The 13,918-nt window shown below is 40.9% G+C and overlaps 1 protein-coding gene and 1 long non-coding RNA gene across 2 annotated transcripts in view; both read left to right on the top strand.

Annotated features, from left to right (window-relative positions):
* Window positions 1–13,918, top strand: part of LOC134460023 (kinesin heavy chain-like) — a 70,995-nt gene that overhangs the window by 37,373 nt on the left and 19,704 nt on the right. The window lies entirely within an intron of this gene.
* LOC134459258 (uncharacterized) lies at window positions 10,415–13,147 on the top strand. Its single transcript, XR_010036828.1, has 3 exons — window positions 10,415–10,491; window positions 11,665–11,722; window positions 12,145–13,147. It is a non-coding gene; the product is annotated as an uncharacterized LOC134459258 (long non-coding RNA).

The raw sequence follows: 13,918 nt of genomic DNA, 5'->3' as shown, positions 1-13,918 counted from the left end.
ATACTGTGCAAAGTGGACTCTCTTCAATTTATGTATTTATCTATTTATTTATTTATTAGATATTTTTGGGGCTTTTGAGCCTTTTAGACAGAGAAGTATCGGCAAATGACCCGGGCCAGAATCAAACCCGGGTCTCCGGTGTAGCAGTCCAGTGCCCATCCATTGGAGCCACAGCTAGGTGAGCTTAATCTTTATGATATGCACCAATGAGGCCAAGGGAGATTTCAAACACTCCTGCAGGAAGGCAAACCTGAGTGTGGGCAGTTCCTGGAGTGCGTTACAATATGCGGCCTTGCCTCCTCCACTTGTGCTTGTTTCCTCGTACCAGGAAGTAATATGTCATGATGACATCACTGACAACAGCATTATATTTCAATATCTTGCAAAAGCTCAATTGTAAACTCTTTTTCTCATTTGCAATTGGGATGGTGAATGAAAAACAGTCCCTCAAAAGTTGTTGTGGCAAGGCTGACAGCTGGGAAACTTTATCGTTTTCCCCACGGAGGAAGGGCCAGGAGGCGGGGCGAGGAAACAAGCACAAGTGGAGGAGGCAAGGCTGCATATTGTAACGCACTCCTGGAGACTACATGTAACCTAGCAACCACTCACCAAACATTAACCCTTCACACTCTTCTTGCCTTGTGTGTGAAGAGGTCTGTAACATGTTTTAGTCATCCTTTGTGATTATTTTCTGCATCACAAATAAGAGGCCTTTGACATGTTCCTCATTCAGTAGTTGCTAAAATAGTTTGAAATAATCTGAATAAATCAAACACACTGTGCACATCTGCTGTTATTCAGCTAAGAGATGGCACTCACCACTTCCTGGAAAATCAGCGACACGATGACAATGTGACCTCATTATTAACCACGCATGCACACAGATGCACACACAGAATGTCCAGCCAACCAAACTCCTCAAAGTTAAATCAAATGTTTTCACATATGCTACATTAAATTAAATGTACACTTGACATGTACAGCATGCATAGAATATATAGTTTTCACAGAATATACAAATAATATAGATCAGGGCTTACCTTTGGCACAGACTAAGGAAATAGATGAATATGGAGGTGATGAAGGTGTGCCGTGAAAAGCTAAATACAGAAATAAAAAACCCCAGTCAGATAATGGCAACACTCATCACTCTAATGTTAAGATGCCAAATTACATCACTTTTCATGGTATAAATGATTAATTGAATTAAACTAATTGAACTGAATTGAATTGAATTGAATTGACATTAGAGTGCTAGCCTGACGGGCCAGACCATGGTATGAATGAACAGGAGTAGAAATGGACGGGCCATGCTAGGCTAATCATGTGCTATATAAATACTTTTTGATTTATTATTTGATACACCGGTAATTGATTAATTGGTTGATTGTCTGTATAATTCTTGTACCTCATGCTGAGTAGCCTCTAGGCATATGGGCCCACCTGCCCATTCACTCTTTGCAGAAAACACTCAATAATTAAGCGGGCTTGCAGAGCTTAAAGTAATCCCTAAGTACAGTTTATGCTTGCTTGCTTGCTTGTTTCTCTTGTGCAGGTCAGTAAAAATAGAAAATGGATCTCCTCCTAGGCCTTTCGAGATAGAGACATCGTTCAAACACTGTTTTACAACCACAGCAATGAAATCAGACAATGTACAAGCCACCCGAACTGTGTTGTTTTAAAAAAATATATATGATAGCCTATTACATGTGTGTGTTTTAAATGTGTGTCATTATACATATTTACATACACAAGTCCTGTATGTATCAGTCTTACCTCAGTACAGCCAGGGTTTCAAGCAGGCGTATGTCTGTTTGTCTGCAGCACTGTGTCTCTCTCTGTGGCTCTCTCTGTGGCTCTCTCTCTCTCTCTCTCTCTCTCTGTGGCTCTCTCTCTCTCTCTCTCTCTCTCTCTCTCTCTCTCTCTCTTTCTCTGTTTCTCTCTCTCTCTAACTGTTCTTCTCACTCTTTTGCCAACACCTCCCCACTATACCTACATCACAAACACCCCTGAAACACCCATACACTCTTTGAACCACATACAAACGAAAAACACTCGGAGTCATGCCTGTCTGACACACACGCACACACACACACACACACACACACACACACACACACACACACACACACACACACACACACACACACACACACACACACACACACACACACACACACACACACACACACACACACACACACACACACACACACAAATGACGTACCTATGTATTTTGATACATAGGTATGTCATTTAATCCCAATAATTCATTTCCAACAACAATGCAGTTACTGCCATTTTCTTCGTAGGGCAGAATAGATACCATCTATTGATATACAGTGAGATGTATAGGCAGTATAGGTGATTCAAGATTCTTTTATTGGTAGCCAAAGGAAATTCACCTTGGACATTCACAGAGCTGCCACATAACAAGCAACAACAACTACTGATATAGAGTGGGGCCTTACACAAGACAACCACTATTGATGTAAACTGAGGCTAAAAACTATTGATATTCAGTAAGGTACACAAAATAGGCTATATGAGATAACAACTCGTGATATTCTTGACTTGACTTGACTTGAAAGCTTTAATGTCCTCAAAAAGGCAATTTGTCATACAGCACAGCAGAATGACATAAAACACATAAAAGCACACATACAGTACAAACACAAGAAATAGCTAAGAAGTAAATATATAAAGAAATGAATACAGTAATATTCAGTAAGGTACACATGGGCAATTTGCCCTGTCTGAGCTAACAACTACTGATACAACTATTGATATTCAGTGAGATGCATAGGCAGTGCAAGAAGTAATAAACAAGAAGTAATTACTATTGATGTGTACGTAGGCTATATGTATAGTGATATACAGCACCCCCACCCCAATTTTTTACAAGCTTTAAATCTATGTAAAGTATGTATTTATACAAAAGAAAATCGCCCAATAGAATTTACAGACACTACTTAAATGTTTTGGCACCACTTACTCTCAAACTTATGTCCAAACTGAAAGTGAATACACCCATTGAAAATGAATACACAAAAAGAAGGAAAAAGTTAACCTTATTTCGGAAAACAGTGGTGACTTGCAAGGTTCCACCGCTTCAACTGTATTGCCTAATCTCTACGTAGGCTAAGTAAATTGCCATTATTAAAAATGTCAGACAAGTAGTTTCTCTATGTGCAAGGATTTGTTATAAAGACACCCCTTCAGATAGCGGATCCTTGTCAGTGTTATACAATAGTGGAGCACTTGGTGAGAGCCAGGTTAGCTAACATACAAACTGACAGGGGAAAAAAGTGAACAACCCCAAACCAATACCCAACATCCTCTCCAGAGGGTCAGGGTAATGATTGAACATAAGTTAGGGGCATTGCATTCTGGGTAATCTACAGACCATCATAACCAGAATACAGTCTGCCATCACCCAAAGACCACTGATGGAGTAGCACATATCTGGCATCAGGTCATAATATCCCATCCTGTATATTGCTTCTCCCAGAAGGCATGGGCCATGCAGAACAATGCAACTGACCAGGGACTCAACAAGCAGAGTTTTCTCTGTGATTCCGTTTCTAGAAGCCTGTTGAAACTTTGCCTTTGAGCAAATCAAGATGCACATTACAGCTTGGATTAATACAGGGACTACTGTCATGATGATTAAAGGACCAGTAAAAACAGCAATGATGATGATGACGGTGGTCATGGGTAATATAAAGATGGTGAGGAACACAGAGCAGGACACAGAAGAGAAGACAGCAGCAAAGCGAGGGTGTGTAACAGAAGCAACTCCCTCTAGTGCCACCAACTGGTGAAGACACACACCCACAGGCCTAGCGATAGTGCATACTATAGTAGTCAGTTTCGCAAGGAAGGGCAGTATGCATACTGCACCCAGCTGTACTGCATCGATGAAGAGGAGGACAAAGATGTAGATAGAGTTCTTGCCTCCGGAGCGTCGGTAGCCATGCAGCATCCGGGCAGCACAGAACAGAGCAGCCAAACCACCAATCAGACCAAATGAGTTGTAAATGTAAATTCTGATATTTCTATCATAATACTCTAGTTTTCTGCTACCTTCTCCATATTTTATTTCATATACTTCATAATTTCCATCATAATCTGCCATTGTTCTTGGGTTGCTGCTGCTGCTGTTGCTGCTGCCTAAACAGTGAAATCAGATTAAACCAGATGTTCAGAGGGCAATAATTATACATGTCCAGCAAATTGAATATACTATGTTGCATCAAACACGCAATTTCACACTTTACAAAACCCTGCTCTTCTCTTGTTGTATTGTTCCTTTGTAATACCATAACTACCTTGCGAAACTTTTGCAAATTCAATGCATATTAAAAGTTCGCACAATCAGCCTTGGATATTTCAAATGCAGTGAATGGGCGTTTCTAATGAAAATCAGCAAACAAAAGTGTGTTTTGAGGCTTTGAGAGTTTTTTACCAGTCCTTTTCAGCCATTAAAGTGAACTCAGCTTGGTTCACTTATGAATCCTGACAAGTTACACTTGTGACTAGGTGTAATCATTTAAGGACCAGGTGTGATCAAAAAGAGGACTGCCACCATAAAAGCCTAATGGGACCAGAAAGAGAAGCCATTTTTTTATACTCTCACCATATGAACAAAAACAGAGTTGAGTCATTTTGGTGTCGGTTCACTTTTTGTTCCACTTACAGGGCACTATGTGTGGAAATACCATATAAATTGTGCAAAGAGGACTGCTAAATTCAGCTTAATCTTTATGAGGTGTAAACCATAATGAGGCCAGGGGAGTTTTTAACACTCCTTTAGAAAGACGCAACTGAGTGAAGGTGCAGTTCCTGTAGACCACATGTAACCTAGCAACCCCTCATCAAATTTTAACCCTTCACACTATCCTTGACTTGGTCTTTATAACACTTTAGTTTTCAGGCATCCTTTGTGATTATTTTCTGCATCACAATAGGAGGCCTTTGACCTGTTCCTCATTTAATAGTTACTATAGTTTGCAATAAACTGAATAAATCAAAAACACTGTGCACATCTGCTGTTACTCAACTCAGAAATGGCACACACCACTTCCTGTAAAATCAGCGAAACGGCAGCAATGTGACCTCATTATTAACAATGCATGCACGCACGCACCCACACACACAGGGCCCTGCCAACTAAACTCCTCAAAACTAAATCAAATTAATGTTTCCACATATGCTACATTAAATTCTTGACTCAGTAAACATAGAATGTATTTTTATCACAGAATTTTTAAAATAATATAAATCAGTGCTTACCTTTAGCAAAGCCTAAGGAAACAGATGATCTCTGATGTATGTGTGCGGTGAAAAGCTGTATGATTTATGAAAATAATTAGAAATCAAAAGCTGCTGTCAGCTGATGGCAACACTCTAATGTGTGCAGATGCCAAATGACTTCACTTATCATGGTATTAATGATAAACTGAATTAATACAATAATGCAGATTATGAAAGGTAGGTCAAAAATTGTTTCTTAGTTATAGCTTTACACATGTTTTTACATGCATATTATCGTTATGTTTTTACATAATTTATAAGTCCAAAATGTATCAGTCCCACCTCAGTACAGCCAGCATTTAGAACAGTAGTATGTCTGTTGGTCTGCAGCACTGCCTCACACTCTCTGTCTCTGCTCCTTTCAGAGTATCTCTCTAACACACACACACACACACACACACACACACACACACACACACACACACACACACACACACACACACACACACACACACACACACACACACACACACACACACACACACACACACACACATTTACGAAACACCCATACACACCACACTGAACCTCACCACACTCACCTCTCATCTGCATTGCTCACCTTTTCCCACGCACAGACAGACAGACAGACAGACAGACAGACAGACAGACAGACACAGACAGACACAGACACACACACACACACACACACACACACACACACACACACACACACGCACGCACACACACACACACACCACACACACACACACACACACACACACACACACACACACACACACACACACCTGTATTTTGATACATAGGTACAGTATGTCATTTAAATCACAATAACAACAATGCAGTTACTGGCAGTAGCTACCATTCATTCATACACGGTGAAGTATAGAGATTCAAGATTCTTTTATTGGTAACCAAGTGAAAGTCACTTTGGGCATTCACAGACCTGCCACATAACATACAACACATAAGAACAACTGGCATACAGTACAGTGAGGCATTGCACAAGACAACACCACTTACTGTAATCTCAAACTAATGTCTAAAGTGAAAGACATTAGACAAGAACAGCCATTGGAAATGAATGCACAAAAAGAAGGGGAAAAAGTGCACCTTGTTTCAGAAAACAGTGATGGCTTGCAAGGTTCCACCAGTTCAACTCTATTACAGAATTTCTAAGAAGGTAAAGTAATATGTCATACAAGGATTTGTTATGAAGACACCCCTTCAGATAGTGAATACTTGATGGTGTTGTACAAGATGACTAGTGGAGCAACCACACTTGGCAAGAGCCAGGTTAGCTAACAGACAAACTGACAGGGGGAAAAGTGAACAACCCCAAACCAATACCCTACATCCTCTCCAGAGGGTCAGGGTAATGATTGAACATAAGTTAGGGGCATTGCATCCTGGGTAATCTACAGACCATCATAACCAGAATACAGTCTGCCATCACCCAAAGACCACTGATGGAGTAGCACATATCTGGCAGATCAGATTTGTTCATTGCTTCTCCCAGAAGGCATGGGCCATGCAGAACAATGTAACTGACCAGGGACTCAACAAGCAGACTTTTCTCAGTGATTCCTTGTCTAGAGGCCTGATGAGGCTTTGATTTTGAGCAAATCAAGATGCACATTACAGTTTGGATTAATATTGGAACTAGTGTGGTAATGGTTAAAAGAGCTCCGTGACGACCAGTACTAGCAGAAAGGAATGTGATGCTGATGATGATCATGAGCCATGTATAGAGGGTGAGGAACACAGAGCAGGTCAGAGAAGAGAAGACAGCTGCAAAGCGAGGGTGTGTAACAGAAGCAACTCCCTCTAGTGCCACCAGGTGGTGAAGGCACATACTCACAGGCCTCAAGATAGTGCATACTAAAGTAGCCATAATCTCAAGGAAGGGCAATGTGCATAATGCTGCCAGCCGCACTGAATCGATGAAGAGGAGGACAATGATGTAAGTAGAGTTCTTGCCTCCGGAGCGTCGGTAGCCATGCAGCATCCAGGCAGCCCAGATCAGAGCAGCCAAACCTCCAATCAGACCAAAGAAGTTGTAACCATAAATCCTGATTAATCCATCATAATTCTCTATCATCCCATCATAATATTCTGCCCCATGTTCAACATGTGGTGTCACACAGAGCCGTACATAAAGAGCCTCTATGTACAGCTCTGGTGTCACATCTTCTGTTGTACCGTCTGTTGCTGTAGAAAAGCCATAGCCATTTTCATAATCTTCAGTCACATCTCCATAATAATCGTTATCAGCCATTGTTCTTGGGTTGCTGCTGCTGCCTAAACAGTGCACTCAGATTAGACCGGCTGTTAAGAGGGCAATAATTATACATGTCAAACAATTCAATAAATATATAAGGGTCAGGGTGCATCACACACCCCATGAGATATCACACTTAACAAAATTCTTCTCTTGGTGCATTGTTGCATTGTAATACCAAAACTACCCCGCAATATTTTAGCAAATTCAATGCATGTTAAAAAGTGGCACATAGCCTTGAACCTTTCAATTGCTGTGAATGGGCGTTTTTTAATGAAAAACTGGTAAAGAGAGTCATGGAAGAATGTACGAAGGATTTCAAAGTGAAAATCCTTGTTCCATCCCCTCTTCCTCATTTAATAGTTACTATAGTTTGCAATAAACTGAATAAATCAAAAACACTGTGCACATCTGCTGTTACTCAACTCAGAAATGGCACTCACCACTTCCTGTAAAATCAGCGAAATGGCGGCAATGTGACCTCATTATTAACAATGCATGCACGTACGCACCCACACACACAGGGCCCTGCCAACTAAACTCCTCAAAACTAAATAAATGTTTCCACATATGTTACATTCAATTCTTGACTCAGTAAACATAGAACATATTTTTATCACAGAATTTTTAAAACAATATAAATCAGTGCTTACCTTTAGCAAAGCCTAAGGAAACAGATGATCTCTGATGTATGTGTGCGGTGAAAAGCTGTATGATTTATGAAAATAATTAGAAATCAAAAGCTGCTGTCAGCTGATGGCAACACTCTAATGTATGCAGATGCCAAATGACTTCACTTATCATGGTATTAATGATTAACTGAATTTATACAATAATACAGATTATGAAAGGTAGGTCAAAAATGTCAATTCACAATTTCAGTATTCCAGTAGAAGAAGAAAAAAAATGTTTAAACTCACAGCATTGAAATCAGATCATGTTACAAGCCAACGGGACTGTGTTGTTTCTTAGTTATAGTTTTACACATGTTTTTACATACATATTATCGTTATGTTTTTTTCATTATAAGTCCAAAATATATCAGTCTCACCTCAGTACAGCCAGCATTTAGAACAGTAGTATGTCTGTTGGTCTGCAGCACTGCCTCACACTCTCTGTCTCTGCTCCTTTCAGAGTATCTCTCTAACACACACACACACACACACACACACACACACACACACACACACACACACACACACACACACACACACACACACACACACACACACACACACACACACACACACACACATCCACGAAACACCCATACACACCACACTGAACCTCACCACACTCACCTCTCATCTGCATGCTCACCTTTTCCCACGCACAGACAGACAGACAGACAGACAGACAGACACACACTCACACACACACACACACACACACACACACCACCCACCCACACACACACCACGCACTCACACACACCCAGCATGCTCACACACACACACACATACAGTACACACACACACACACACACACACTCACACACACACACGAAACAGTCAAAACACCCATACATACCACACTGAACCTCACCACACTCACCTTTCACCTGCAAGCTCACCTTTTCTATGGAGAGAGATCAGTATCAATATTAAGAAATGAATGTCACACCACTCACCAATATATTTCGTGATCCACAAACAAATGTAATAACATTCGCAAATATAACTCATACATTTCATGATCCACAAACAAATGTAACAACATTCACAAATATAATTCATGATGCACAAATGAATGTAACCCCATTCACAAATGCCAGCACAGTTCTATTAATTTGCAAACCGGTCTACATATATTCGCAAACCCTATACATATTTGTGACTTCCATTGTATTTGTGTGTGGATTTTTGAGACTGTCCTGACGGTATTTGACACACAAATGTGCTCAGCCAATCACATCAGCCGGCGTTCGAGCGTAAGGTTGAAGACATTGCGCTTCTATTACGCAGAGAAGGCTACAAGTGCGAAGCCACCATAGATCTGTATTATACACCGATCCGAGGAAATAACCGGAAGTAGAGCGGCCGCCTTTACTGAAGTGCTCCCTGACGTAAACTCGTAATTGAAGCGTATGAAGTTACTGACTTTCACATCATCTTTGTACAAATATGTCTGGGTCTGGACTAGCGTGTGCCGTAATCGGATGTCACAATAACAGCAGAAAGCTAAAAATGTGGAAAAAGAGCGTATGTGCGCTTCATAGTCCACAGTTTAAAGAGGGTTGTCCTTAGGGTTGCCAACTGTCAATGAAAAAAATACGGGACACTTCATCGTGCCGGGGGTCTGGGGGTCGTCCCCCAGAAAATTTTGCATTTCTTAGATGTAATTTCCTGCATTCTAACGTCCCGTGTCCCGTTTCAGTTCAATACGGAACCCGTACTTTTATCTCTAAATACAGGACGATTCCGTATTTCAAGGGACGGTTGGCAACCCTAGTTGTCCTTGTTGTGTGCCCTACGGTGTACACCGCTTCCCCGGCTGTGCTCGGTGGGGGATGGAGACTCCCAACTGAGATCGCTCCCGGACGTGCGGTCCCAGGTGTTTCTATCACTCCCGGACGTGTAGTCCCACCCGATTATATTTCACGTATTATCATATACTGCCACATACAAGCAATTTAGGTTTAGGGTTAGGTTTAGGTTTAGGTTTAGGGTTAGGGTTAGGGTTAGGTTTAGGGTTAAGGTAAGGGTTAAGGTTAGGGTTAGGGTTAGAAACAAAAAACTAACATCAACAACATAACTAGCTCCGTCATATGGCGGTGGTACCGATAGTCTGGCTAGTGGGAGCGAGATGAAAGGGGAGCGTCCTGGGTTGGGAGCGTCAATCAGGGAATCGCCGTGCTGAGGATGAAGACATTCGCAAGATGAGGATTAAAAACGTACACCGAAAGGACTTTGCCCCCAAACAAGTATTCAAGGGTATGTATTTTATTTTCTAGGTGGTTATTGTAGTTAAGTATTGTAAGCCAGTGTCTATGTAACATAAACTGGTGGCAACAATTATTTAGCTTGGCTAGCTAACGCTAGTTAAGATTATTTAGCATTCTTTCATTAATACCTAAGTTTCCCCAGGAGTGGGAAAAGCACCATGAGCCCCATGGTTATCTGTGCTGTGTGTCATGGTACGTTTGTGTGCTTATTTTCGATTATTTGTGTATGTGTGCCCTTTGAAATGAAAATGTGACCCTGGCAACTTAGCTAATTCTTTTGTTATGCTAGCGGAGTTTTGGCAAGGCTAGCCAGGTTACACTGACTAATAAGAAGTCAGGCTAGGTTTTGGTAGCACCATGAGCCCCATGGTTATCTGTGCTGTGTGCCATGGTACATTTGTGTGTTTATTTACGATTATTTGTGTATGTGTGCCCTTTGAAATGGAAATGTGACCCTGGCAATTTAGCTAATTCTTTTGTTATGCTAGCGGAGTTTTGGCAAAGCTAGCCAGGTTGTGTGACTGACTTAAATAAGAAGTCAGGCTAGGTTTTGGTAGCTTTTGTTTTTGTCCATAACCTAGCCCAATTTTATTTTCATCTCGGAAATCGACCACCATGTTTGTATTTGTAATAATGTTTGGCATTATATTGGAAAAAAAGTGGCGGGGACAAGCTAGGTTAATCTCAAAAGTGGTAGGCCTAGTATGGACATGTCCCCCAACACCCAGACTGAAAATTACACCCATGTCTGTAGTATTCAGTGTTGCCAGATGTGTCTGACCAAATCCCGCCCAAAAGGTTCTCTAAAACCGCCAAAATGCGCTAAATTCCGCCCAAATTCAACAAATTACATTGACTTCTATGGGCCCAAAATGGCTTAAAAAACCGCCAAATGGCCAATTTTTCCCGTTTTTGCCCGCCGATGCTCATTCCAAGTAGCCCAATTGGGCGGGCGCCCGCCCAATCTGGCAACACTGGTAGTATTAACCCCTCCTCAACAAAAGATAATTTTCGCTATCCAACCTCAGTGTACATGTCTTGCTTTGTCCTGTATTTTGTCTAATGTCTGTGAGAATGACTGCAGCCATGGCAAAGATAATTTTCTGTTTCATGTGTAACAGTCAATTATATTTTTATCTCATCTTATTCCCACCCTCCTTAGGTGTGTGGAGTACACTTCCCTGACGCCAGACCAACGCAGGAACACCCATGAATATAGTGTAAGTTTACATGTATATAACAAATAGCTTAAGTGCTTTTTTCTTAATTACCTTAACCATATGTTGTTAAAGTACTTTTGGAGCGATTTGCGTCCAGATGTTAGACTCTCTCCCATCTGCCATTACTTTTTAATCTAGGCTAAAAAAAATAAATAAAAAAAAACCACACAAACTCACACATTTTCTACTTAGTTCTTGACTCTTAGTTGTTATGCTTTCTCTCCTTAAGCCACTGCTTTTATGTACCTAAATTGCCTTTCAACACTTGTGTCTTATTATTCCATGCAAGAGTTTACATCTGCTAATTGTAATATAATGCAATGTGAAGTGAGATTTAAAGTGTTCTGTAGGACAGTGGCGTTGTAATTAACTGTTTTTAAAAGCTGTTGGTGTTTTTTGTTCCTTCTTATATTTATTCTCAGAAAGCACCATCATGTGGAAGACCACCCCAAAGAGGAGATGTCTCCAGCCCCCAACAGAGAGACCATGTGATGAGCCTCCTGTGACAGATTCTGACACCGAAGTAGGGCATAGCTTGGAGGATAGTCTGTCTTCACACCAATGTGATGTTGGCACTCAGTGGCCAGAGCGTAGTGATCATGATTATTGTTCGATGAAGTCAACAAAAGATGCAAGCACACAAACAGATCCTACACTATCACTGTCAGCTCATGACATGGATGATAAAGTGTCAAAATTTTATACTGGACTAGACATCATCAGCTTTTGGCAACTTTTGAACACCATCATTGGCTTTCTTCCACAGTCGAAGACGTTCAAATTACCAGTCCATGAACAGCTACTGCTGGTCCTAATGAGGCTTCGGCTTGGCTACAGCCTGTGATATGTTCGCAATGTGGAGAGCAACACTTGCCAATTTCACAAGGGAAAATCTTATGTTTTGGCTCCCTCGAGACACTCTGAATAGAGTAAGACCCTCAAGTTTTCTTGAACACTATCCCAATGCAACATGCATCATAGATTGCACTGAAATATTTGTCCAAAGACCGAAGAACTTGGAGAAAAGAGCAAAAACATACAGCAACTATAAGCATCACAACACCTACAAACTCCTCTATTGCATAGCCCCCAATGGTTTTGTGATGTATGTGTCAAAACTGTTTGGTGGCAGAGCTAGTGACACTTTTATCACAAACTGTGGATTTCTGTCACATTTGATTTTTGGTGATCAGATTTTGACAGACCGGGGATTCACAATTGGAGATGTTCTTCCTCCAGGAGTGACATTGGCTATTCCAGCATTTACACGTGGATGTACACAACTATCAGAACATGAAGTCACAAGAACCCGCCGTCTCGCCAATGTCCGAATTCATGTTGAACGTGCAATAAGAAGGTTAAAATGCTTCAAAATTTTGAGTAATGTAATTTCAGGTTGATTAAAACATGTTGATGACATTTTGACTATTTGTGCAGGCCTGTGTAACCTTCTTGAAATCTTACAAACATGTTTGGCATACACTACACTTGTCCCTGTCTGTAGGCCTACATGTCAGCATCATCTTCCAACTTGTCAGCGATACTATGCCCAAGATATTTTGTACTGCTTGACACACAGTGATTGACCTGACAGGTAAAACGTTGGAAAGACTTAAGATCCTGAACATAACACTTTTTTTTGGATTGTACTGTAGGCCTACATCAAACTCAACCCCATACTCAGAGCACACATTCAGAAGTTGCTGAAACTCAACAGCGCCGGGGGACATGGGCCTAATAGCCAGATCATCAAATGGTTGAAAACGGTGCATGTGTTTTATTGTCTGTGTCTAAATCTCGTCATACATCCAGTGTGTTTTGTTTTTTTTAACAGACGTGTTTTCACAATGACACTCTGAGAATTTACTTTTGAACAAAGTGTCTTGTGTATAAAATGGTGTGCAGACAGCCGGAGTGTGTGTGTTGCGTAAAGGAACAAGTGCTTTGCAAAGCTGGTATGAAAGTGTAATGCTTGACTTTTGATTAAGGTAAAGCAGCATGTGTTTAAGTTATAGTACCAACAACTGAACAATATGCTACTTTGGTCATCGGCCTATAGTGTTTAAGCAGTAGCCTAGGCAAAAACTGTAACAAAGTAAAAACAAAACAAAGAAAATATAACTGCCGAATGAATTAAGAACCTGAATTTTCACCAGCATTTGACCGGTTGTTAATTTAAAACCAGGCATGCATATA

This window comes from Engraulis encrasicolus, chromosome 12 (genome assembly GCF_034702125.1).
Source record: "Engraulis encrasicolus isolate BLACKSEA-1 chromosome 12, IST_EnEncr_1.0, whole genome shotgun sequence".
Taxonomy (NCBI): Eukaryota; Metazoa; Chordata; class Actinopteri; order Clupeiformes; family Engraulidae; genus Engraulis; species Engraulis encrasicolus.
This window is presented reverse-complemented; position numbering and strand designations above follow the sequence as displayed.